The sequence below is a fragment of the Leopardus geoffroyi genome, chromosome D3, assembly GCF_018350155.1.
Source record: "Leopardus geoffroyi isolate Oge1 chromosome D3, O.geoffroyi_Oge1_pat1.0, whole genome shotgun sequence".
In the NCBI taxonomy this organism is placed as follows: domain Eukaryota; kingdom Metazoa; phylum Chordata; class Mammalia; order Carnivora; family Felidae; genus Leopardus; species Leopardus geoffroyi.
In genome coordinates this window covers 65,378,889-65,406,857 of record NC_059339.1, presented here as the reverse complement: position 1 = coordinate 65,406,857, position 27,969 = coordinate 65,378,889, and the positions used below count along the sequence as shown (strand labels likewise).

General features: G+C 40.1%; 1 protein-coding gene across 1 annotated transcript in view; it reads right to left on the bottom strand.

Annotated features, from left to right (window-relative positions):
* SLC14A2 (solute carrier family 14 member 2) overlaps window positions 1-24,533 on the bottom strand; it is a 505,451-nt gene extending 480,918 nt beyond the window's left edge. The window contains exon 1 of the mRNA XM_045459753.1: window positions 24,215-24,533. The gene's annotated coding sequence lies outside the window, so the exon portion shown is untranslated. The remainder of the gene's footprint in view (window positions 1-24,214) is intronic.
* Window positions 24,534-27,969: the final 3,436 nt, after the last annotated feature.

The window sequence follows — 27,969 nt, the reverse complement described above, 5'->3', positions numbered from 1 at the left end:
TGGAGCAAAGAATGGGATTTGAGGGAACTTGTCCAGGAGGAATCACCTTTACAACCACCTGTCAGTCACCTGGAAATCCAGTAGCAAAGAAGAAAAATGGCCAGGACTCTGTCATCGCTAGGGGGAAGGTAGAGTGAGTGTCATTCTTAATAGAGATGCTGATGTGGTGGGAGAGATCTGCTATGACATGCTCACTGCCACGAAGAAAACTCATTCCCTAGGTGTACATATCTGATCTACCCTGTGCTTTAAAAATAGAAACAGCGAGTCCAGTTGAGGAGAGGCTCAGGGTGGGAAGGAAGCATAATCAAATGCAAGAATTGCCCTGGTAACACATACATGAGGTAACAGAGTTTACTCCATAATATCATTTAAGGTGAAACTCAGAAAATGATTTGAAAAATGACCACCAACCTAACAGAGTAAAACCAGCAGACTAAGCTCTGTCAGAGCTTATGTGTCCCAGAACAAATTGTTAAAGTATTCCTGGGCTCAGTTTCTGGTTCTGTAAAATGGGGTGGGAGGAGGATGGGGCATCTCAGGACCCTTTGTCAACTTTATTATACTATGATTCCCTGATGGGGCACAGAACTAGGGTGCTATCAAACAGGGCCATGAATTTAGTTTCCAAGAATTTAAAGAAAATTTATACTTAAGTGATATTTATCACTGATTGAAAATAATTGACAATTATTTGTGGTACTCTGCTCATGCTTCAAGTTGCCAGTCAGTTACTAAAGTCTTCCCAGCTGCCACAGGCCAAAGGCCCTCATCTCTTCTACAACCCTCCAGGCCCTAAACACCTATGTTCACAGCAGACCTAGCGGTGTTCAATATCAGGACATTTGGCTGAGTCATCTTCCCACACCTATCCATGAAATTTTGCCTTGCTTTCGTTTTCCTTTACAAATACTTTCTCAGGTGATCTCTACTCTTGACACTTTAGCTCTCAACTGCATGCCAACAAGAGATAAAACAAATTGATATTGGCCTTCTATGTTGAGCAGGGACTACTGCTAGGCATCCTATGCAATGCCTCATTATTATTATTGTCATTGCTTCTAGATTTAAATGACGAGAAATGGGTTTTACTTTAAGACTTCCTAAACTTGATTACAGAATCTTAGAGATGGAAGAAACATTAAAAATATCAGTTGTCTCTCACCCATTTCAAAATTCCTTATGCAGCATTCCTGCCAAAGGGCCATCTAGTTGCTTAACACTCCTGCTGACAGAGAACTCACTACCTGACAGCTAATCGCATTAGCATCTTAACAATGACATTAAGTGGCTTCCCCTTTGCCCTTTTAGAAGAGATGTGACATTGATCCATTGCTCCTCTTGTCTTTACTCATTCTAAGTTAGGAGAGAGCATTTGGCAGTTTGATAGTACCAATTTAGTGTTTATTTAATAGTAAAAGTTCCAAATGCCAGCTGTAATCTTTAGTAGCTGTTTTTGTGTTGGTGATACAATTCTAACAATTATATTTTATGAAGTCATTTCCATTAGGGTTGAGGCAATCTACGAACGAATCAGGATTAGAAAGCAGAAGAACTAGGACTTTGTCACAGTTTTGTTCATAAGTGGAGACTTTAGGGAAAAACCAGCTCTCTTTCTGGTTCTCGATTTCCTAATATGTAAAATAAGGAGAAGAACATGGACAGTTTGTAAATACCTACCTTCCTTTCCCAGCTATAACTTTAAAAATTTTTTTTTTCAACGTTTATTTATTTTTGGGACAGAGAGAGACAGAGCATGAACGGGGGGGGGGGGGCAGAGAGAGAGGGAGACACAGAATCGGAAACAGGCTCCAGGCTCTGAGGCATCAGCCCAGAGCCCGACGCAGGACTCGAACTCACGGACCGTGAGATCGTGACCTGGCTGAAGTCAGACGCTTAACCGACTGCGCCACCCAGGCGCCCCAGCCAGCTATAACTTTTAATAGGCCATGACATTGCTTTGCAAATGGAAGATACCAAAAATGGTAAATAAATGAAAGCACGAACTTCTATGACTGAGTATGTAGACAAGGTAGATAATCCAGTAGATATAGCTCAGGCTTGCCAGAAAAGCTCCAGTTATTACCAATATCCGTGAAAATTAAGATAAAACAGGATTTCCACATGCTTGATGACTACTGAGATGACAATTCCACTTAGACTCTTTATTATTTTACTGCATTAAGGACATTGGCTCCTAAGAAATATCATCTCACCTAAAAGGGGAACTCTGAATTGACTTTATGGATGATTGGGCTCTTTTGTATAAATTATTTTGATGGTGGCTGGACATATTGGCTGGCATACAGAAGGGAGGAGGCCAACTTGGGAGATAGCCTGAGCCAAATCTCCAGTGCCAGCTTAGTGTGAAGGGAATGCAAGACAAAGGTTAGGGAGGGAGTGAGTAACTAAGGGAATAATTCTTTGAGTGAAGTCAAGACTTATTTACATGCTCAACCCAAGCCAATCACTGCTTACGACATTGATACACATGGAAGATTATTTTCTGGCACAAATCTGTGTGTGGAGAATTTAGTTGTCTATGGAAAATAACAACCACAAGAACTCTGAAGGAAAACAGCTTCTCTAAATTTAGGATGTCAGTGGCAATTTGCCCCCTGAGGGCTAATAAAAGAAGCTGTACCCTAGAGAAATCTGAACACCAGAGGAAGGTTTCCAAAACTGTTTAAGATGATTTGAGGGATTCATGGTGGAACTTTGCAAAAAAATTTCATTATTTAGCTTTCACCACTATGTCCCAATAGATTGTTGGTTTGAGCCCACTGGTGGTTTGGAACTACTGGTTTATTTGAGAAATAAGAAACTATAGCATGGTGAAGTGAAAAGAACATTGGCCTGAGAATTAAGAGATCAGAATTATAGTCTCAGCTTTATAAATTTGGGCTGTGCTTTTGTTATCTGTAAACGAGGGGAGAGATGACTGTTAAGATTTCTTCCAGCATTAATTGTCCATGAACTTTTTACATTTATAAAAAATAAAGATTATATCTATCTGACTTTTATATCTTCAACTCTGAGGTCATTGGACCTATCAGTTTTAAATTCCCATGTAATTACAGTGGTGGATTCTGCTGGTCCACCTTTCTCTTCTATATAAGCTCTTAATTCTAGACTACCTGTTTTACTCACCATCCCTTTGTAAATGGTGGCCTCTTTTTAAAATTATACATTTCTTCATTTCTCCAAATATCCAATTATTTCTGCAGGTTTTCACATCCATCAAGCCATAGGAAAAACAGACTTTTTTTTTTAAGTTGACTGATAAAATGCACTACATCCACTTAAATTTGAATTTGAATATTTTAGTGTAAGTATATTTCATGCAATATTTAGGATATGCTTATGGTAAAAATTATTCAGTAATTTTATGAAATTCAAATTTAACTGGGCATCTTATATTTTTATTTTTTAACTTTAGTAACCTTACCTTTGACCAGAGTTCTTTCTCCTCATTCCCAAAGTCCCACAGAACTTCATTTGAACCATTCTATGTACACTTACTTATGTTATCATCCAACATTTTGACTGTATGGGTCCATCCGATTTCCCTAACTGATTATTGGTCCTGTGAGAGACAGAGCTAGATGCTACACATTTTACATCTCCTCCTACCCCAAGTGGTGCTTTTTATTATTTCAAAATTGGCTAATTCCTTTGAGACTCCTTCACAACCCATGTACTTGCTCCCAATTATTAAGTCACAGTCTGCTTCTTCTTCAAGCTAAGATAACAGAATCATACCACATTAGCCCGGGCCCACAAGAAAATAGGATGGGACTCAATGAAAATTAACATTAAGGTCCACAACAGTTGATCAGTTATTACCAATGATAATGAAAAATATAAATTGATCAAATTTCTTCTAGTGAATTGAAAATTACTATAAAGTCACTTGCAAAGCTGAATTCTTATTTGCCAGTTTGGTCTTACCTTCTCTTAACTTAAAAGATCCATTTTGCAAGGCACCAAACTTCCTAATGCTTTTGAACGTCTCATGTGATAGTGAGTTCCTTTTGTGTCCATATAAAAACATTCAATATTGTGTATCCCTGCCCCTAGAAAAACCAAGGGTACCAACCGACTTCTCTCCGTAAAATAAAGTTCTTTACTTTAACTTCATTTCCATGCTGGTTCTGTTCTCTTTCAAGTCTTACCTACTTACATGGAGCACTCACCACTTCCCAAACACACCCTGAACCTTTGTTTGCTCTTCTGTCTCCATCTCTAATGCTCACCATCTCTGCCTTTCTAAATCCTACTTATTCACAGTCCCTGCTTTGTGAAGACCTAGGAATCTAGTGTGACACTATCGCTTTAGATATGAAAAAAAGAGGGACCTTGGATCTATCTATTCAATACTCTGTAGCAGAGTGACAGAGCCAAGGCTCAAAAATGTCCCCAGTCTTTTATTTCTGCCTTTTCTTTTTTTTTTTTAATTTTTTTTAATGTTTATTTCTGAGACAGAGAGAGACAGAGCATGAGTGGGGGAGTGGCAGAGAGAGAGGGGGACACAGAATCTGAAGCAGGCTCCAGGCTCTGAGCTATCAGCACAGAGCCCAATGCAGGGCTCGAACTCACAGACTGCGAGATCATGACCTGAGCCGAAGCCGGACGCTCAACTGACAGAGCCACCCAGGCGCCCCTATTTCTGCCTTTTCTAAGTTCTTTCTTCAAGAACCACCTTGGGGTGCCTTGGTGGTTCAGTCGGTTAAGCAGCTGACTTTTGCTCAAGCCATAATGTCCTAATTCTTGAGTTCGGGCCCAGCATCAGGCTCTATGTTAATGCCTGCTTGGGATTCTCTGTTAAAACAAGAACCACCTTTAGCTACCACCTCTTTTTTAAAGGCTTTCCTTATCATCCCAACCAGAAATATTCTTTCTCTCTCCTTTAACTACTGACAGCATTTTATTTGTAGCTCTCTTGAAGTACTTCATCCTTTTTAGGTTGTGTTTTTATTGTTGGCAAGTTTCTAAAATAAAACTATTCCTTTTGCTAAGAGGAGATTGGGTGTCCCTCTGGAGTACTATTTTCCTAAATGCCTGAGGGTTCTGTTGGGAAGAAAAATGGATAGATGGTGTCACCCATTTGCTGTACCCAAGGACTGAGGCTTTCATAAGCAAGGAAGTATGGCTGTACTTCACTCTAGGGAAAGCGTTGAGCACAGAGAAGCATCTGTGGAAAAAGGGAGAAGGAGTGCCCTGGATTATTCCAGGGACACAGGCTAAAAATGATAGAAAAGAGACGGCCTTGTGAAGAACTTCACTGTATCTTGTTGTATTCCTACTCCATCAGAGTAACTTGTCATAAATAGGTTAAGAGAGACACATGAAAGAGGTATTATTATGCTAGGGGCATTTTAAAAAACTCATGTAACTGTGACACTGTGATTACAACCCTACCAAAGAGCTTTAGAGGTGACACCAGTGGCAGCAACCTTAAAAATGGGGTGAATCAGTGAGCAGAGGGAGAGGGCTGAATGAGGACCAGGCATGTCAATGTTGGCTGCCAGATCAATGATGGAATCAGCTGCAGAAGGTGACATGTGGCAGTCACAGGTCTCAATGTCAGAATGGACTGGGCTACCAAATAGTTTCAACAAAAATTCCATAGAACACTAAATTAAACTTGGTAGAACTTAAAATATGATATATATATATATTATATTTCATATGGGAAGTTCATCAACAACCAACCATTTGGCAAATAATTGACTTTAAAGCATATGGCTTTTTATCAATGCCATTTTCTTTCAGAAAACTTTTTTCCCCCCAAATTTTAGAATAAGAGGAATGTGCATAAACAGAGAAACTACATATGGTTAATTTCTTAGTGACTCAAACTCAAACCTTCACTGGTTGTATATCTACCTACTAACCATTTATGGGCCAGCTACTATGTGTCCAGACCTGAGCAGTGGCCCATATAGAACAGTAAACAAAACAGGCATGACCTCTATTCTTAGTGAACTTGGTCCTGTGATCCAACACCATAACATACTATTTATACACCATTTGACACAGGACTTAAAATATATAGTAAGTTTTAATAAATGTGGAGCAGCAGATTTATGCCGAAAATACATTTCTTCATTTTTAAGTCCATTCTATCACCAGAAGCCTTTTCCAAGGCACTGAATGCCTCATAAAAAGACAGCTCTTTTTTCCCAATACAATATCCTGATTAAAATGCTTCATCATCCACACTGAAAAACCAAATAATCAAATTAAAAATGGACAGAAGAATAGACATTTTTCCAAAGAAGACATACAGATGGCCAACAGACACATGAAAAAATCACTCAACATCACTAATCATTAGGGACATGAAAATCAAAAGCACAATGAGGTATCACCTCATACCAGTCAGAATGGTTAGTATCAAAAAAACAAATAAGTGTTGGTGAGGAGAACTGTTACTGGGAATGCAAGTTGATGTAGTCACTATGAATAACACTATGCAAGTTCTTCAAAAAACTAAAATTAGAACTACCATATGATCCAGTATTTCACTTCTAGGTATTTACCCAAAGAAAACAAAAACACTAATTTGGAAAGATACATATACCCCTATGTTTATTGCAGCATTATTTAAAATAGCCAAACATGGAAGCAACCTAAGTTTCCATCAATAGATGAATGCATAAAGAAAATGTGGCATATATACATAATAGAATATTACTCAGCCATAAAAAAAGAATGAAATATTGCCATTCATGATGACATGGCTAGGCCTAGAGGGTATTATGCTAAGTGAAATAAGTCAGACAGAGAAAGATAAATACCATATGATTTCACTTATGTGTGAAATATAAAAAACAAAACAAATAATAACATAAAAGAAAAAGATATTCATAAATATAGAGAAGAAGTTTGTGGTTGCCAAAGTGGAGAGTGGGAAGACAGGCAAAATGGGTGAAAGGGATAAAAATAAATAAAAATAAAATAAAATACTTCAACAAAAGAAGATTTCTCATGATCAATTATATTCCAAGCACTGAAATCACAATAGGGTAAATTTCTAAAGGAAGTCACTTTTACCAAGATGTAAGGACTTACATGTGTAGGTTTTGTGCTTCAAATGTAAGTCCATGTCAAAAATATTATTAAAAACTATAATTTACTGAGTGCTTCTTGTATGGCTAGTACTGTTCTAACCCTTCTTGGTTTTGGTTGAATTCAATCTATACAAACTATAAGAGGTAGGCATTAATTATTATTTCCATCTTACAGATGGGGTAGATGAGGCACTGAGAGATTAACAACTTGCTCATAGACACAAAGCTACTATGTGGTTCACCCAGAATTCAACTAAAAAATTCGGCTTTACAGATGACATGCTATTGGCTATACAACGTGATAAGTTGTTTGCCTTAACCATAAATACTAAAAGTCATATTAGGGATTTTTTTTTTTTTTTTGCCCTAGAGCAATGTAGGAAGTAAATAAAAAGCTTTAAGGCAAAATAGCTCATTTTTCTTCTATCGATTATGCATTACCTTAAACAAAGTTGCAATAAATGAGAAAGATAAAGCTTAACAAGAATGACACTGTCATGAACCATACAATTATGAAAGGGAACTATTCAGCATTATTATGAAGTAGCAGATCCAGGGCAATACCAAGAGTGCATGAACTCTCTACCAAGCTATTCAACAAACTGGCTGTTTGTTGAGGTAGCCATGCTCAGTAGAGGTGGATCTGCAGTAACACCTCAGTCAGGCTCATTTCGTTATACAAACGACAAAGGAGCATAACAGCATGTAGGGGAAGCCTACACAGAAAATCTGAGCTCAAATCAGGTTATGACATAGGACAGCAGAACTTAGCTGGAAAATGACAAAGGCTTTTGTCTTAGCTTGTTTCCCATCTGAGCAGAGAGCTCAGATAACATCCCACCTGGTACAAAACCAGATACTACCTGGAAACCCTGAATCAGCACCAGCTGGAGTCATCAGACGGGTAGGCTAGCTGCTGCCAGGTGGGAAGGCAGGAAGGTGGGTTGCTTGGGGCGCTTCAGTGAAAGGTGAGACTTGGAGAAAGAGGGCCTAGGGTCTCCAAGTTCCACTGGCGAGCTCCTCAGCCAGAAACCACCCACTGGCTGTACACTCAGACTGGTCTATTGTGGAGAATGGAGAGTGTAGATTTATTAATAAACATGCCTCACCACTTCCATAAAAGTAGTGACAAGGGGCAGAACACAACTGAAGTCAGGTTACAGCCCCAATGCTTAACACAGTCTGCATACAAGTGTTTGTCAGCTCTGTCTTATCTGTGCCTTCCTGTTTTGAGCTTCTAGGAGAAAAGCATTAGCTCTTAAATTCATGGTTCTCCTTCTTTGTGGTTGTGGTCAGTTCAGGGGCTATTGGGAGGCATGATCAACAGTTTGTGGGGGGACTGACATCCAGGGCTGCGCCCAGGCTTGACATTGACCCAACAGCACATGAAGATTAACAAAGATAGTGACATTATTCAGTAGCATGTAGCATATAGTAAACAAGAAACTGTCAGTATGTTTGAAAGTCATTACATCTCATGCTGTCAACATAAAATATATCAAGTGGCCTATCAAAGAAGTAACCCCTCCTAGTGGAGCAGTAGGAAGTGCAAATAGGGATACTCTGTGGAATTGTCATGATGCAGGGCCAGGTGTGGCTACCTATTTTTCCTCAGTGAGTATAACATTCCCCTGGGAACCATAATGGACAACCCTGAGTTACTGACACTATCCTAATTCACCACATTCAGAGGGTTATGAGTCAGAACAGAGAGTAACAGAACCCCACAGAGACAGACAGGCTGATGCTGCCCTCTTTGGGCCTTTAGCCAAATCAGTTTGGGGACAGGACCAAGGCCAGAGGCCTCAGAGAATAGGAGTAAGTAACCACATCTCATCTAGGCAGAACAGGACTGTATACTGAGAAAGACTCTCTTCACAGAGCACCCATATGCATTAGTTCATTTATTCATCCCAGGTGTTATGGAATGTTTGTATTGCTTTCAAGGTGACTGGTACAAACGGGGCTTGGCGGGGCGGGGTGGGGGGCTTATGTGAACTGCCTGATGGCACAAACCTATGAGTCATGGAACTGAAATTCAAACTCAGTCTGTGGTTATCAGAGCAGATTGGCGTCTATACCAGGTCCAGCCAATTAAACTCAAAAGTAGAATCTGGGCCAGATTCAGAAAGATCTTAAGACCACGTGCTTATGTTGAGTAATGTTTGTAGTACAGCAGATCACTTTTAAAACCCAGTTTACAAGAAGAGAGAAAGTAATTACAAAACATTTGGTCATATATACTGTGAGTCAGATAATAAATCCTATCACCTTCAGACTTAGGAAACCTTCTCCTCAGACATGATGAGCATTACAACAGGGGCTTGACATTGTCCAGAGCGTGTTCCAATCCTGGTGAGAGGAATCAATCCACGCCAGAGCTGCTGTACTGAATCTGTTTTCAGATTAATTTGCACAGTATTTTTAAAATTTTGTTTTAATGTTTACTTATTTGAGAGAGAGGGGTGGGGCAGAGAGGCAGAAACAAAGTGAGAGAGAGAATCCCAAGCAGGATCCATGCTGTCAGAGCAGAGCCCAATGCGGGGCTTGAACTCACAAACTGTGAGATCATGACCTGGGCCGAAATCAAGAGTTGGCCACTTAACCAACTGAGCCACCCAGGTGCCCCCATTTGCACAGTATTTTAAACTTCTTAGGCAAGCCCACTAGAGACCTTCAAAAACATATATTCTCACCTGCTGGAAGAAATCAGATGGCGTTAGTCTGACAATTCATTTACCTTGACTCCAGGTATAATGTTTAGACACTTTCTAGATATGTATACCACCAAATGCTGTGTGTTCTAAAGAAGTTTTTCCAGCTGACCCAGATCATGACCTTAGACCTTAGTAACTGTTCAACATGCTTAGTAACTGTTCAACATGCCAAATTCAGGAATTTGAAAGACTCTTTCTCAAAAGCTATTTCCCTGATTGCCTATTTTACCTTCCATGCAACTCATGAAAGAAATTCAGTTCCCCACTCAAATTCCCAGATGTGGCTCAGTCCTGCTTTATCTCTGGAATCTTCTCCCAAATACAGCAAATACAGGATGAGAAATAGCTAGACTCAGAAAAGAACAATTAGCCAGTGCTGAAGCAAGCCTGCTGACAAGCCTTCTTTAAGATCTTCAGCGTTTGCCTTCAGACACATGCTTCCTATTTTAATTCCCTTTTCTCCTCTTTATAAAAATCTATTCCCAACTGCCTTTATGAAATATTAGTTCTTCAGATGACAGTCATCCCATCACACCTTCCACATGCTTTGTTTGCGCTTTGTATCTGCTGGACCTTCTGGCTCTGGGATCTACTCCTGTGTTTGTGTTGCTGCTAAGGAGGGACAGCCAGAGACAGAAGTGAAAATGTGTCTGGTTGTCAGTTGATAACATCCCCCAGAAGTGGCCAGGAGAGGGTGTGGCTCAGGGTGGAGGGAAGGGGCCTGTGTGTAACATGCAGGCTGGCCAGACTCAAATCCATCCGGTCACCATCTTGTAAGGATGCTGCTCCTTGCTGTGTCCACTACACCATTAACAGCTTGCCTCAGAGTGAGGCAGGACTATTCTGTATATAGCAGGGCTCAGAGAGATTATTTGTAGGATTTCATTATTTAGGCAAAAAGACTGTCAAAAATGAATGGCTAATGAGAGGTATACATTTCATTAAAAATTATCTTAAGCTTTTAAATAATTAGCTATAAATGCTTTCCAGTAAGTTTCCAATATTACCTCCTAGTTCTTCCCCATAAAGAACACTTTGGTAAAGCATTCAATAACACTCCCCTCCTCTCTGGAACACCCCACAATGCCCTTCTGCTAACCCCACTTCTGTGAGCCATCACAGCCGATCTTCACTGCACTGACTTTTGTTGTTTATTCCAGAGCCCTTATTATTAAGTTTTCAGTCTTTCCATCTGCAAATGCCCAAGCTTCCATGTGAACGTGTACTTCTGGAGCCATGAATTGCCTTCCTATGTTTTACAAGATGTTAGCTGCCTGCTTTGCTTGTAAATTCCAGAAATGACTTGATGGGTCTGCAGTTCCCTCTCCAGCTTCAGCATCCTGCCCTGCCTGGATTCTCTCTGCTGAGCTCTTCCTCAGTCCTTCACTGTGGTAAAGGCAGGGGATCCAGCTCCTGATTTGGAGCAGCATTAAGCATCTTTCCTGAAGTTATCCATTGGGCAAGCCACCTCCATCTTATATGCAATACCATGTCAATGATAAATGTCAATGGAAACATGAGGTTTCCTCAAGTCACTTTTTAGTGCTGTTGGTAACTTCCTTAAATATTATCTTTTGTTAAGACATTTAGCATTTTCTAATTAATTTCACACATTCATTAATTGAAAATACTGAGTTAATTAGGACTGGTATTATTCCTATTTTGTAAATGAGTAAACTAAGTCCCAGAGAGGTAAATTATGTGTTTAAGCTCAAAACTGCTAAGCATCAGAAGATACTGTCTCCTGAAACTTAGTTCACAATTTAGATGTGCTTATGGAAAACTATCGCGTGAAATGATTTCTGGAAAATAAAATCAGTTGGCCCAGGGGAAACTCGCTATTTAAAAGAGACCCATTGTGAGTCATTTTGTAAAGCAAATATTCTCTAATGCATCTATTTTACAAATCTGGATTTGTAAACAACATATACTTGCTGAAAGTGGGGTAGGTGTGAGCCTGAACATTTCAGGGTACTCAATCTTACTTGGAGTTTCTCCTGGCAAGAGGTAGTACACAGGCTGGCAGAGTCCATAATGTGAGTAAAAGGCAGCATCAGAAGGGGCAAATCCCCTACAGACACTTGAGCAAATCTAGCCCCTGAATTTGACCATTGGTTAGCTACTTCCCATTTTCTGTCTGGAAAACTGCTCTTACCAGGACTGAAGTATCGAACATCTAGGCCCAAGTCTGCACCTTGCTTTTGTCCATTACCTCTTTGCCTAACCTGTCTCACCATTCTCTGTCTCCTGACCTCCCGTGCCCCATGTTCAGCCCAAGTTGCAAATTTTGCTATTGATACAGCTCCTTGGTCATACCTTTGCCTCTGCTTTTGTCTTACCCTTTCGCCCAACTTTCTTCCTCCTGGTCTTGCTACTTGAAAGGTCCTCAGCTCAGATAGATTAGGGATTCTGAGTCCTGGATGTATATGAGAATAACCTGGAGAACTTTAAAATTTCTTCTAATGCCTTGGCTCACCATCAAAATTCTTACTTAATTGGGCTGCTATAGGGGCCGAAAGTAGTGTGTGTGTGTGTGTGTGTGTGTGTGTGTGTGTGTGTGTATGTTTTACATCACCTAAATGATGTAATAAAACAGAGAAACCCTTGATCTACTCCATGGCCTGATGTTAACCTGTGACCCCTGGTTACTGGATGGTCTTTGTTATGGGCTTAATCATACCCCCAAATTCATATGCCGAGGTTTTAACTTCCAGTCCTTATTTAGAGATAAGGTCTTTACAGAGATAATCAAGTTAAAATGAGGTTATTACAGTAGAACCTAACCAAATAGAATTGGTGTCCTTATAAAAAAAACGGGAAATTTGGAGATAAACACATATACAGGGGGGATACCATGTGAATGTGAGGATGGTCATCTATTAGCCAAGGAGAGAGGCCTGGAGCAGATGTGAAGGCCTAGCACCTTCAGAGGGAGAAAACACCTTGATTTCAGATTCCTAGCTGCCAGAACCATGAAACAACAAATTTCTGTTGTTTAAGTCTCTCAGTTTGTGGTACTTCATATGGGAGCCCCAGGACACTAACATAGCCCTCAAGATGGCACTGCAATTGCCCTGATCCTGCAGCATAGCTAGAGTGACCAATGTGCTCCAATTCGCCCAGGATTTTCCCAGATTTACCACTGAAAATCAACATAATGGTTAAGTGCATAGGCTCCAGATCCAGAAAACCTAGGTTTAAAACCCATCTCTGCTTTTCCTTGGCTATGTTGCTTTGAACCTCAGCATCTTCAGCTGCAAAAAGACCTATCTCATAGTACTATTGTGTGGATGATGTGGGCTAAAATGGGTAAAAACATCTAGAACTTCTCCTGGTACAGTGAGATCTCAGTAAATATTAACTAAATCTATATTGTCATACACCATTAAAGTCAGAAAATAGTCATGTACAAATACCTGCTTTCAAGACAATGAGATAGTTAAGGGGCTTGCTTCAAAAGATGAATGCAGTCAAAGTCCTTTGCCTGCCATTCATTCACTACAATCCTAGTTTTTCTTCCTACTGACTATGAAATGGCGTTGACACTTCTCAACATTTCTGCTATACAATGCACATTTACATCAATTGAAACAAAAATATATTGTTTTAAGCACTGTGTGTTTCTTTCCCATCTGCTTGCAAAACCATGAAGAAGGCAACTCCCAGGAAACAAATAAAAATCAAGACATGGTTCAATGGTGAACCCTGTAACAAGTCATAACCAAAAGCGCTCATTCAAAAAGGCAGACAGACTTGTAAATGAGGAGGTGTAGTTCTCTGAAGACAGGTGAAGTGGGGAAAAGACTGCAAGAAGGACTGACACTGAAGTTGGGTCTTAAATGAGGCAAAGGCACTGGTGGGTTAGGGTTAGTTCAAACAGAGGGGGGCACACCAGTAAAAGCAAGAAGATGTGAAACTGCCTGGCATGTTAGGAAACTAGAAGTCATTTGGTTATCTCCAGAGTGTAGGAGCATGTGGAGGTTTATTAAGAGAAGAATTCAACCCATCCTGATTTCTTCTGACTTCAGAATAATCAATATGAATGAGTTTTGCCTTCGAAGCCAAATTTTAAGTTCAGTGAAGAATTTAATTACAGTACAGTGGTTTTTAACTCTTGGTATCCTAGTAAATTCTGCCATAAAATTTTGCCAGCTAGTAAAATTTTGCCATAAGTTATTTACTAATAAAAGTAGCTAATTGTGCCAAGAGTACTTTGTAGGATGGATGGATGTTGTATACACATGTACATACATGCATTAATTCTTTTTTTTAATTAATTTATTTATTTTGAGAGAGACAGAGACAGCATGAGTGGGGGAGGGACAGACAGAAAGGGAGACAGAGAATCCCAAACAGGCTCCGTACTGTCAGTCACTCTCACGAAACCATGAGATCATGACCTGAGCTAAAATCGAGAGTCAGATGCTTAACCAACTGAGCCACCCAGGTGCCCCTATACATGCATTAATTCTTAAATTTATTTTTTTGGAATCTATGTGTCACCTTATAGAACTTATTCTGACAACCCCATCCTTTCACCCCTCCCACCCTTGGGCTTGCTTGGAATCAGAATCTGTCTAAATCTACCACCTAGCAACAACCTCAGTGAGCCCTGGGTCCACCAAATGTGGCATATAAACCAAGTTCATACCCATGTTCCCATTTACAGCCATTCATATCAGCCTCCTCATTATAGCTGCTCTTGTATTGCTTGATTTTGGATTTAGTTTTCTTTCCTGGTAACTTCTTTTCCTGGTAACTATGCCAACTTACTTTCCTGGTAACACCTTTGCTTTCTCTCTTCTGGACCCATTTGTTCTGCTCCAGTTTATGGATCCTCTGATCTGAAATCATGGCTCTCCTGGATGTGTAGTCATGCATAATCCTCTCTATGTAAAAGGTATGAGGGTTTCTCAAGCCTGGCTGTGCATGAGAATCACATGTAAATCACATGTGAAGTCAGGTGCATAGCCTCTGCCCTGGTTATTTTGATTTAGCAGAAATAGAAGGAGCACAGTTTCCCGTATATGTATAGAGATTATCCCATAGATCATTCTCATGCACAGGCAGGGATAAGAAGCATTTAATTGGACATTAAGTCATGGTTTCCTTAGGCTTTCCCTTTCCCATTGCTGCATAAGTCCAAAATCCTATTTGCCCATTATAGTGTAGCAAAGACAAAAACAGAGGAAACTATATGTTCTCAGGTGCAAGTTAATGGGGCCACTGCAATGACGCTAGTCTTTGCAAGTTTAGTGACAAGGCAACATCCATAGGAAGAGAGGACACAGACATCTAATGTTTCCATCTAGCCCCACTGGTTATACTCTCGATAATCATTAGGAGATTTGGAGTAGGAGCCAAAACCCAACCCTAATAATAACTGGAAACCTGTTTGGAAATCCAGCTATAATATTCTCCTGTGAGCTGTTGTGCAGGTCATTGAACATGAACATTCTTTGAAGTCAGGGGCTTTCAACGAAATCTTGAGATACAAGTGTGTAGGCTTTTAGGAAGGAAAATCCAGAGGGTGTTATGGTTATCTTGGTGCCTGCAGTGGGGAACATGGTCCAACCACGGGAGATCATCCTGCTTCAACTGATGTCTCCAGGAAGCACAGCTAATCTCTTCTGCTGCCACATCCCTTTGGTGTGGGTCTTTAATCTCTGAAATGTGCTGACATTGTTCATTATCCCAGATACCAACAAGATTCAATTAGTTTCTACAGGGATGTCCATTTTACGAAGCTGAATGTGAATGAAAGACCTTGGTGTAAGTGGTGCACTTATCAAACCAAGATTTTACCATGTTATTCATTAGGCAAATAAATTAATGTCAGGCCTCCTTATCTACCAGGCCATCAAGGGACAGGCCAGCTCCTTGACAGAATTCTTTTATGAACAGTCATTTGTGTGAGAAAGGAAATCTTGGTGAAAGCCCTAATGGAAATGCCAATGAATAAGGGTATTTTCTGCAAAGCAGATGCAGCGTGTTCAGGGAAGGGGAGCTATGGGACCTAAAATTTTGTTAAGACCTAAAATTTCATGTGCTGCCTTGGTATATTTGGGCCCCATGAAGCCAAAAAAGCCCGACTGTGAGTTCTTTTTCTCTCTCCAAATATACTCCCCCATCTGATAGCAAAGCGGCCACCCAGCTAGCTTCCCTATTAGCTGAACCAACTACACCATCTTCAGCCCTTAACCTAGTGGATTCACCTCTCTCACAGACTGAAGACTTATTCAAAGGAGCCAAGCATATCCTCCTTTGGGAATCAGAGGTCACCTCACCCTCTTGTTACAACAAGTCTTGATTCCCTGTGCCTCTGCTTATTCACTCTACCCTAGGCACCACTCCCATGTGGCCCCACATTGTGTGCAATGTCCTCTCCCCTCTCTCCAATCCCAGATTGTGAGTGTATATTACAAACTAACTTCTATCAACCTCATTTGTCCAGTGTCAAAGTGTCAGGTGCTCAAACATCTTGTACTATTTAGGGAGGAGGATCCCCCCTCACCAGAGGTGGTCAGAACAGAGGCTCAGCCCTCTCCATCTGTGGCAGAACTTTGGCCATGGTGATCACAGAATGGACAGTCAGGGCCCTAGATTCCAATCCTAGCATTTCCAATCAGACATGCTACTTAATCCCACTTAGACTCGGTTTCTCTATCTGGAAAATAGCTATAATAACATTGGTCTCCACCTGCTTCATAGGTTTTTATGACATCTAATAATAATGTTTTAGAATACTGAAGAAATTAAAAATCTGTGGGGTTGTGCTATAATTACTGAATCCTATTTTTAGAATAGTTTTTTTTCACTTTGTCTAAGATAAATGGGGTCACTAGTGATAGCTAAACAGTTCCTTCTGAGTAACTTGGAAGAGTTCCCCTTCATCCTTCCTACTAGTTCCCCTGAGATGCTACCTAAAAGAAGAGGAGGAGGGAGAAGAAAAAGGAGAGAGACGACAATGGAATCATTTGATCACAGAAATGACAGGGTAGCAATTTTTCTTTGCAATATTCTAAGACAAATATGCCAAATCGTGCCACCACATTTCTTCATCTAAAGCCCTGTTTGGGCATGATGTGTGGGGACAGGGAGGGAGCAAGAGTCAAGAATTAGAAATACCTGAGCTCTGCCTATAAGGAATAATAATATAATGTAGATAACAGACACCTTTAAGTGCCTTATAAAATAATATACAAACACGTAAAAATTGATATATCTTTTTTTCTCCCTTTTTTCCAAACCCCCTTATCCTTCAAATCCCTACTTCTATATAACAGTCTTCCCTGAAGCTTCATTCCTCAGTGATTGCATAGAATGATAGAATCTTGGGATTGGCACAGACTTAAAGGTCAGTTGCACCAGCCCCAATCTCTGCCTCCCCGTTCCCATGATGTGGAAATGCTACAATAAAGGTTTGTCTGGGTGAGAATAAAGCACTTACAACTGGGGGCATGGAAGTGGAGGGGAAGTTTACATGATGGGTATCTAGGGGGGATTTGCCATATTAAGAAAGGGGGAAACAGAGCTTTAGGTAGAGGGAAGATCACTCTCAAAGTGAAGGAAGAAGCAGAGAGCACAGAACATCTACCTAATGGCAAATAAGTCAGGAGGTCTAGAATGTTAAGTTCACATGAAAGTGAGTTTGGAGGTAAGGTAAAAGGATGGTTGATCCTGGGATAGCATATTCCCTATTTTATTTTTATTTTTTTAATTTATTTACTTTTCAGAGAGAGAGAGAGAGAGACAGACAGACATAGCATGAGCAGGGGAGGGCAGAAAGAGACAGAGACACAGAATCTGAAGCAGGCTCCAGGCTCTGAGCTGTTAGAACAGAGCCTGATGTGGGTTTGAACTCACAAGCTGTGATATCGTGACCTGAGCCAAAGTTGACAATCAACCGACTGAGCCACCCAGGCACCCCACGTATTCCCTATTTTGAAGAAACTTTAATTTTATATTGAAGCTAATGGAAAAGATTAAAGGAATTAAATAGTGTGTTTATATGTATGCATGTGTATTATACACAGATCCATACTTCAAAAAGCTCTCAGTGGACATAAGTAGAATGAAGTTGCACAGGTAAATTGCAAGCTAGGAGGAACTAGTGTTAAGACTTCAGATGAGAAATGAGAAGGGGTCAAGATATAGCTGTGGCAGCAATTAAGGAGAAAAGTGGATTTGCTTTAAGCTCTCTCCATGGAAAAGTAAAATTTGGTGTATGGAGTGTAAAGAGCCAATGGGCTCTTACACCAACCCTTCTACTTTGTAGCTGGGTGACCTGAGGCAAGTCCCTCTCTCTATCTAGGACTCCTTTTTTTTTTTTTTTTTTTTTCCATCTGTGAAATGAGAGGGTTGAACTAGATGTGTTACTATCCCTTCCAGCTCTAACACTCTCTAATACTATGATTCTGGTCCAATTTGAATGGCATCCAAGGAAATTTGGTTAGTGAAATTCCCAAAAGACCTCATTATAAAGTGCTCCCATAGATTAGAGCCCCAGGACAGCTATGGCAACACTTCAGAAGACTATTATTAAAGATAATAATAGTGTTTTGTTTTTACACAACACTTTCACACCTATAATCACCTATAATCTATGTTAATCTTCATCATAGCATTGTGAGGCAAAGAGATATAATGATCGTTATCCACATTTTAAAGATGAGGAATCAGTCCTTGAAAGCTCAAAAGGCTTGCCTGAGGTCCCAAACAAGTCCTGGTGGAGTCTGGACTAGCATCCTTGTCTCTGAACTTATCCTGCAGAGTTCTTTACATTACCTTGGGCTGCTTCTGGTCTGATCAGAACTTTTAGATGCAAGCATAATTAGGACCTCACCCAGTCCACTCCAGTGCACTCTGAGATTAATGGCCACCAGGATCAACTTTCGCTTGGCTTGTTAGATTGGCAGGAATGGACTTGAGTATTTGTGACCTACTCATACTAGAGAAGTATTACTGGGAAGAGGTTCCAAGTAGCTTGATTTTGACAGTAACTCAGTTTGGTTTCATGCAAACAGAATCTGAGATTCCCTCCTTTGCTATGTGAATTATAAGTCAAAAATGCAACTTTTAGGGTGTCCAGGCCTAGGAAATGAGATATTGTAGGGGGGCAATTATAGAAACATTTAAGATCAAAGATCTTTCCTTGCCCTATCTGCTGCTCCTCTACTGTATTGTAAGGAGGACCCATCAGGATTTGTGATGAAAGAAGATAATAAATTCCTCACAGAATTCTCACCCTGTAACAGATGGGCAAGATCATGGTAAATTGTTTTCTTGCCCTGCTGACTCTCTGGATCCAGCCAAATCTACTATTTATTCCACCTCCTCAATCCCCTGTCACATGTTCCATACTGGGTGGTTGGAGATTGAGTGATTTTTATGGAATGAAGAAAGGAAAGGAGAGAGGGATGAGGGAGGGAGGAGAGATGTTTATGTATTTATAATATTTAAAGAGTACCTGCTAGGTGCCAGGCACTTACTTTATATATATATTATCTTTCTTATCCTTATAATAATCCTATTAAATAAATTGCATATTACCATTTTAGAGATGAAATCAAGAAAGTAAAGTAGCTTATTTAAGATTACATGGGCAAATAAACCTAGAATTTGAATCCTGGAATGTATGACTCCAAATTATTTTCACCTCACTATGGTACTTTCCAATTCCATTGGTCAGTTTGCTGCTGACCTTGAAAGTTTATCCAAAAGGACAACCTCAATTTTGCACAGAATGGCTAAAATCTGGGAATCATAAAGGGTAGTAAGACAAGAAATGGGTGGGTGTTAAATAAGAATTTAACTAATAATTACATAGACTTTTACATGTTCTTCACATTATTTTATCTATATTTTCCATTTGTTATTTCTGATGAGAAAACTGAGGCCAGTAAAAGTTATAGGCAACACAACCAGTTCATTTCAGAGCCAGGATTCAAACCCAGATTTCCTGGTCCATATTTTGGGGTCAGTTCCACTCCACACCATGCTCTCATACAGAACCCTTCATCCATGGTAAAGAGACAATGATGGCAAATGAAAGCTTCTTTAACATTTTAATGATTCTGGTGATACTGACATTCTTGTTTTGCTAAGATCTCTATAAATGCTGTCCTTAAAATTCCCCATGATAAAGGTAATGACGTCACAGACAAAGCTGGAGAAGTACATTCATTGGCACCTTTACCAGTTTCCTTCTTTTTCCAGAACTGTTCAGATATTATAAGATTAAGAAATGTGTTTTTAGGGTGATTTGGTCCAGAAAGTTCCAAAAGGAAATGACAAGAAATGATTTCCACACTTTAAAATTAAAAATACTCATCTTACTCACTTTAAAAGGAAGTGAGGAGGTGGCAAGAGAAGCTGTAACAGACTCTTCACAAAAAAGACTCAATCCCTTGTAATTAATGGGAACCTCTAAAATCAGAAGGCAAGGCCATTAATCATTCAGCCAACTCTCCATGAGGTTGGCATCACCCACTCACCCACACACCTTTAATGACTCAATTCACAACGGGCAAACTTGAACTGCAGGGATGGTCCTCAGAGCAGCATTTTAAAACTACTGCCAGTGAAATGTGAATGCTGTCACTAAATCAATGAGTTTGTTCTCTTTCTAGACCATATATGTGGCTTTTTTTTTAAGACTAGGCTGGGAGGTGTTGAAATTGCTTCTAGGATTAGAATTGCTAGGCAGGAAGGTTTTTGTTTTTGTTTTTGTTTTTTCAATATATATTAGGAATTCTTAACAATTAGATCTGAGAAGAGGAAGATGCTTCTTGTCAGACAGCAAGCTTAATATGCTGACAATTGTCCAAGGGAGGCTGAAGGTACAGGAGAAAGGATATTTCCACTGGGTAGGAGGTTGGCTCCTGTTTCCTTTTAATTCAAAAGTATTTGTGTTCTTTTCTCTGTTATTTCTTGGAGTGACGCAATTAGTCAAGAAGACACATAATGGAGCAAACTCTTCCAGGAAACTCCCAGATGGATTGTAAGAGCACAGGGACTCTCCCAAGAGAAGACTGCCAGGAATAGTGGCCGTTTCCAACTAGATGATTCCCCAAGAATTGCGTGCAGGGATCACCACCGATCTTCTGGTGAAGAGAAAAATGTTTTCTATGTATTTCATCCAAATTCTCCTACGGTTTTGTTAAACCTTAATAAGCTAAAGTTCATCTAACTAGAATATTTAACTACTGGATCTCATGACATTGACTGAACATTTTAATTTTATCAGAAAGTGGAAGGAAAACATTATAGATGAAGAAATTTTTTTTAAGTATAGGTTGTCTGGAAGTCAACACAGACTCAGTCTCCTCTGCTTCCAACAGATATTTCTGGGCATGGGCAATGAAATGGGATTTGTGCCAGGCAGTTTCCACAGGCATTGCTTCAGAAAACAGCATCATAAAACAGTTATGATATTTCTATTTTATAGTGGAGGACACGGGGATTCAAAGAAGTTCAATGACAATTCCAAGATGACTCTCTAACCTTCTCTATTATTTTAGAAGAAATATTTACCCCCAGACTCTGATGCCTCCTCATTAGTGGGGAAAAACAAGTACTGATACACAACAGACTTCAGTTATAAGGAAATAATGCGGTAAGACCCACTGGGAATTTCTACTTGTCCTCCAAGTACACAAAGAATTAAATTTAACAGAACTCCTAGCCTCCTAGTATATGAGGAATTGACTATAATTTTTTTTTCAATTCTATAGACGTTATCTGTTATGCGCTGCATTATGTTCCTTCAAAATTCATTTGTTGAAGCTCTGACCCCAGTACTGTATATAACTATATTTGGAGATGGGGACATTAAATAGGTGCTTAAGTGAAAATGAGGCTGTTAGTGTGGCCCCTAATTCAATATGATTGGTGTCCTCATAAGAAGAGGCAATTTGGACATAGAGAGAGACAGCAGGGATGTGCACACGTAGAGAAAAGACCAGGTGAAGAGGCCATCTGCAAGTCAAGGAGAGAGGCCTCAGAAGAAACCAACCCTGCCAGCACCTTAATCTTGGATTTCTAGCTCCAAGAACTGTGAGAAAATATATGTCTGTGATTTAAGCCACCCAGTCTGTTATTTTGTTCTGGAAGCCCTAGAACACTAACACATTATCTTTATGGAAGATGGAAGCAGTTTTATTATTCAGACAAAAATGGTTACAAGATGTAGTTGTTGTTTCTCCTGAAAGATGGAATATATAGGTCTTTTACATTACTGTGATCAATCCTGATTCCTTATCTATAAGGACAGGGAGGTACAAGCCATAGACAGCAATAGAGTTGGGACCACTCCAGTTGGAATTCTACCAGTGAGGAACTCACAGCCTATTCATATGGATAAGTTTTTAGCTAAAGGATCTAAATAAATATATTCAATATATTAAAGAACTATATTCTTGGTGCTTTGCTAGTCATACTCAATATCATTCAGCAAAGAAACTCAACGTTATATGTGAAATCACACAACCACATAAATATAAATACATATATTTGTAAAGACAAATTCTGTTTATATCCCTGGAACCTCAATGATTTAAATCAATATGCTGTCTAAAAGAAATTTCTGTGATGATGAAAATGTTCTATATTTGTGCTGTACTATATGGTAACCACTATCCACATATGGCTACTGAGGACTTGAAATGTGGCTAGTGCTGAGAAACAGAATTTTTAGTTTTTTATTCATTTTAATTAAGTTAAATTTAAATAGCCACATGTACTTAGTGGCTATCATATTGGATAGTACAGTTCTAGATCATATGAAAAAATTAAACATGGCTTTAGTTTTGTTTGGAAATAAACAGAAGTAAAGTGAAAACACAAAGAAACAAAAATTCAGTGTCTTGTAATATTTTACTACAGATTCTGTTTTGCTTGGCAAACACTGATTTGACCTTTTTAAGAAATGAAAAACAAAGACTTAAAACCTATACAATGTTTTTCAATATACAATTATATACCAAAGGGAAGTTAAAGAATTATAGAATTTCAGACCTATAAGAGACCTGAGAAACAGGCAGTTCTGGATTTCTGATTTTAAGAAAGTGGACTGGGCACTTTATAAATATATATACTTCTTGTACCAAATCATCACATGTATAAAAATAAATAAATTACTGCAAAGCCAAATTCAAGAACAAGAAACACATCTATAAAAGAGAAACACAGAATGACAGGAAAAGTCACTGCCATGGTGATAATGAGGACAGATACCTGCTACTTTGCCATCCCACAAAGAGAGTCTCATGGATAATGCAAATTTGTGTGGGAAAGTCGTGTGGAAAAATTTTCTTAATGACAAGCATTTAATCAACAGCCACCAATTATTAGAGGAAAGCTAACACTATAAAATCAGAGAAACAGAGTAATCTGAAAACCTCTGAAAATATTTAAATTTTTCTCAGGAAGATGATCATATTCCCCTGAAAAGCTATGAAACCAAAACAGGAGATTATGAAACAAGAGTAAGTGACTATGACAAGGAACCGGATTTTTAAAATGAAAAATATAATGGCAAGAAAAAAAGACAGATGAAGGTCTAACCAAACAGCTAATATAAAGTTGAATTCACACAGACAGATGGCAAGGAGATAGAAAAATGTAAGACAAATATTAAGTGATAGGAAAAGTTGATCCAGAAATTCCAAATCCATCTGAGTTCCAGAAACTGCAATCAGAAAAAAAAAAAAAAAAAAAAAAAAAAAAGATGGGGAAGAGAGAATATTTACAGAAATAATGCAGAAAAATGTCCCCAAACTAAGAGGAAGGGGAGACATGAGTCTTGGTTTGTACGGACCTGAAAACCTGGGGAGAACTGCCAACGACAACATACCTGGACACACAGCTGTAACATTTCGGAAACTCAAGGGAAGAATAATACCTAAAAGCTGCCAGAGAGGAAAGGCAGACTCCCTACAAGAGATGGGAATGGAGTGACATCAGTCATCTCATTAGGAAATCATACAGCACGTTTGCACCGGAAGTGTCATTTCTTCTGGAGGAATAGACATTAGCCTCAGAACTTCAGGGGTCATTTGGACATCTCGCTTTTTCTGCAATGTGGAGACACGATGGTAACGCCCACCACCTGCACAATCTCTGTAGCGACAGTGACCCTCTCATAACTGGTTTTCATACCTAAATACTCCCGGAATACTCACGCCCTGTTCATGGCTCTCCTAACAAGAAGTTTCTACTCCAAGAAAGGGAACTTGCTCACTTGCTCTCTCACACAGGCTACACCTACCCTGGCCTTGAGGAAGCCCCACCTGCCACGTGTTCTTTCAGTGTTGGTTGCAAACTGCATCCCCGCACTTGGAAGGAGGGCGAGGAGGGCTTAGAGAGAGGACGAGCCCACAGCCAAGGAGCGTGTGGCGGGTTCTGGAGCCCGGAACTCACCCAGGAGACTCGCTCCTCCAGGCACCACAGGACACGCACCTCCCCACCGCAAGGTCTGGGCGCTCACACGAGGCAGGACTGGGTAACTGCGCGCATGCGTCCAGAGGATCTGAGCACCACGCGCTCGCTCCCTGCGCGCTGGAAATGGCTCCGCGGAGGGCCGGCGGGCAGAACGTACATTCCGACCTCCGGGAAAGGGTGAGGAGGTGAGGAGCCTCTGCTTGCAAGGGTCCAGATCCCGGGTCAGCCAGTCGCGTCCCCTCCGGGACCTCCTCCAGGTCTCCAGCCCCCGTGACCCTCTCGTAGTCCAACCACACCCTGCCCCTCATGCCCGAGGCTGAGCAAGGTTCCCCTCGGGTGGAGGTGGTTCCTTCGGCTGCTACACAGCTGCACCTGAGGCGTCCGCCAGGGCAGCAATCGAGGCTCACGCAGGAGAAAACGGGATCCAGAGAATGATTCCCAAAGTAAGTAACAGTTTTCTTCACCAAGAGCCTCATGATTGAAACCACTGACTCATTAAGCCTCCTGGGTAGGGTAAGATCACTCAGGTGTTCATTCGAATCCCTATGGGATTTAATGAAGACGGCACATTAGCCAAATCCTAGGGTGTGAACACAGTGTCCTGCTGCCAGTGGCACAGGTGCCTCCTTGTGAGGCAGTGATAGAGTCCAAGGCCATCCCATTTTTGAGGACAGCTTTCTCTGTTAGAGACATCTCAGTATTTGGTGAAGACAGGTTTTGTCAGCTGTCACTGAAGGTTTGCTAGGTGAAATATGTCCTCCAGGTCCATGGAGGGAAGGAAGACAGGGGCCAAAATGATTGATCAGTAGAAAACTGAATGTGCCCACCTGGCCTTGACGAGAGGGAGGTTGGCAGCTTTAGGAACCTGACAAGGTTGTGCCCCCCTTACCTGTTGGTGGGGTTCCACACTTAATGGCTACACTATGCCATCTTTTATTTAAAAGATGAACTAATGAGGCCTAGGAAAACCAGTGGTTTTTTTTGAAGTTGACAGAGCTAGTAGAACCTGAGCTGACATTTCAGACATTCCATTGCTTTTTCTGCCACCCTACTTGGGTTGCATTCCACTTAGATTTTATTATACACTATGCATCATTGTTCTCTGAATACTTCTTGTGTCTGTATCATATACCCACAGTAAACTGTGAACTGCTTCAGAGCAAGGACCATTTCTTATAGTTATTCTTGTAACATATACCATATGCTCAGGCATACAGAAGATTCCAGCACATGTTTCTTAATTTGAATGGAATAAGTTGCCCCATGACCCTGCAAGTACCTCTACAATAGCACTTGGTTTTGAGAAAACACCCATCTGTACTCATCCTGCTGGGAGTAATATGCCAGTAGCATTCTGCCAGGGAGTAATTCTGTCCTACTTTGGGTCTTTACTGATATCACTGGCTTCTAAATAGAAGCAACCCTATTTTGAAGGCATTCTTGGGAAATTTCCTTTATCTGTTTTTTTTTCCCCATACCAATTCCCTTCTAAAGCAGTATAAAAAGATTTAAAGAATGACTGTGGAATCAGCCTCAGAGATTCCAAGAATAATAATTCACATATGTCTTGAAAGGTTTAGGTGTAAGATGAACAACATAAGCTCCAGGCATATTTATGGAGTCAAAAAAAGCAATATTATTTTACATAAATATATATTTTATAAAAGAATAAATGGAGGCTCCTAACAAGTCTCATGCCTGAGGTGCCTTAGGTTATGCTTCTGATAAGTGAAGGATCAGAGAATGGATTCCTGGTCTTTCTAACTCTCAGTCTGGTGATCCTTCCTCTCATTACAGCTGCTGTACCCTGGAGGGTGAGGGGAAATGCCATCAAAGGTTACTGCTAGAACATTCCTTCAGACATATATGAAGGCTAAACCAGATGGACTCCAGAAAGTATGCAACAGGTAAGGCATCTTGGAGAGTTAAAAATAAATTCTCCTGATCATTCTTTAGAAAGTTAGAGGGAGAGATCATATCATAGCCAGGTGAAAGTTCAATAAAATCTTCCCACCAGCTAAGGAAGATGATCAAGAAATTCAGTTCTGACCCCGCTCACGGGCAATTGCAGGCATTCTCAAAAAGCTCCTGTCTTCCCAAAATAAATGTCTGTTCCACTTGAGTTAAAATTAGACACACATTAATTCTGGCTGTTGACATGAGGCCTCTGGCAAGCTGGGTGGAATCCAGAATCCTCTACAGAAATGACCAGGCTCTGTAGACATCTCCCAATGCACCCAGCTAAAGGATTAAATTGTCTCACCATTTCTCCATCACCAGTGCCCTCTGTCCCTGCCTCACAACTAACCATGTTCCAGCAAATGCCAGGACATGAGCAAAAACTGCCTCTCTCTTTGTGGCTGAAGTTCCAAATGGAATGGCACAAATGTAGGTGGTTTTATTTTTTATAATGTCAATTCCTTGCCCTGACCTTAAACTATTCACTATATAATTTATCCATTCTTTGGACAAATATTTATTGATCATCTACATTGTGCTTAGTGTCAGGGCGTATGACTAGGTCCCTGCCCTCGGTGGCCCCATGACTAAGGTATAGAAATTATTATTGTTTTATGTTCTGCCTTTAATGAATAAGGAAATAGACACAGAAATGTTAAGTGACTTCCCAACACTAGTGTTGGAGTACGAAAAAGTCCAATTTTTTCAGTGTCTCAGAGATGTGACTTCCCTTTTATCCTTATTTCCTTCAAAACAGACAAACCTCATAGCAGCTTTTAGTACTGCCTTATTAATACTGTTTTTATAGTTTTCCCCAAAAGATATTAAAGATATGTGAATACATGTAAGAGCATTCATGTTTAGATTGGTGAAAGTAATTTTTTATGTGTGTATAAGGAAAGGAAGAAATATAGTTTAACCAAAACTTCCTCTCAAACTGTTTTTTATCTCCATGATCTATATGGATGTAAAAAATTACCTACTGAGACAACTGTTTTAGTTTTGTGTTTGTTTACTATGATTCTGGCCCTCATTGTTTCAGGCCTGCATTCTTGCAATAAATATTCCTAGAAAAGTTTTCTATTTAACTCAGTTTTTCAAGGGACTTAATTGTTTTTTCTGTAGAACAAAGTCTTCCTGTGGGATGGAGTTAAAACTCCTTTGGACTATCCAGTGATCAGACCCAATATTCCTATTAATTCAATTCACTACTTTGAGTATTTAGACTTGGGATACAACAGTGTAAAATTCTGAGCCTTGTACCCAAGGAACTCCTCATCTGGCAATGGAGGAGACCAGTAAGCAAATAGTCACAATCTATGGGGAAATCCCTTGTAGGAGCCTATGGCAAGCAGAGAGACAGCTCCTTGGAGAAGTAACTGGCTCAGTTGGAAGATGTGTGGTCAAGAAAAGCCTCTTGGAAGAAGAGATGTGTGAAAGTTTCTGCAACAAAAGTCCTCCTTTTCAGCCAGGCCAGTCTCCTCACTGTTGTTTGTGCCAGCCATGTGCATTTCTGCCTCCTACTGTCTCTAATTCAATGACTCCTACTGGTCAAGCATTAACTATGTCCTAGATATACGTCACGGATACAAAATCTTACCACACTTGCTCTCAAGGAACTTAGAGTTATTGGGAGAACTTATTTCCTGTGTCTGCCATGCATTTGCTTGATACATTTAGAAGACTTCAAATATGTACAGGATATTGATTTCCAACATCATCATTTACTTTATCCAAATATCCATCTTCAAGAACATGTCTTCCATGAATTCGTT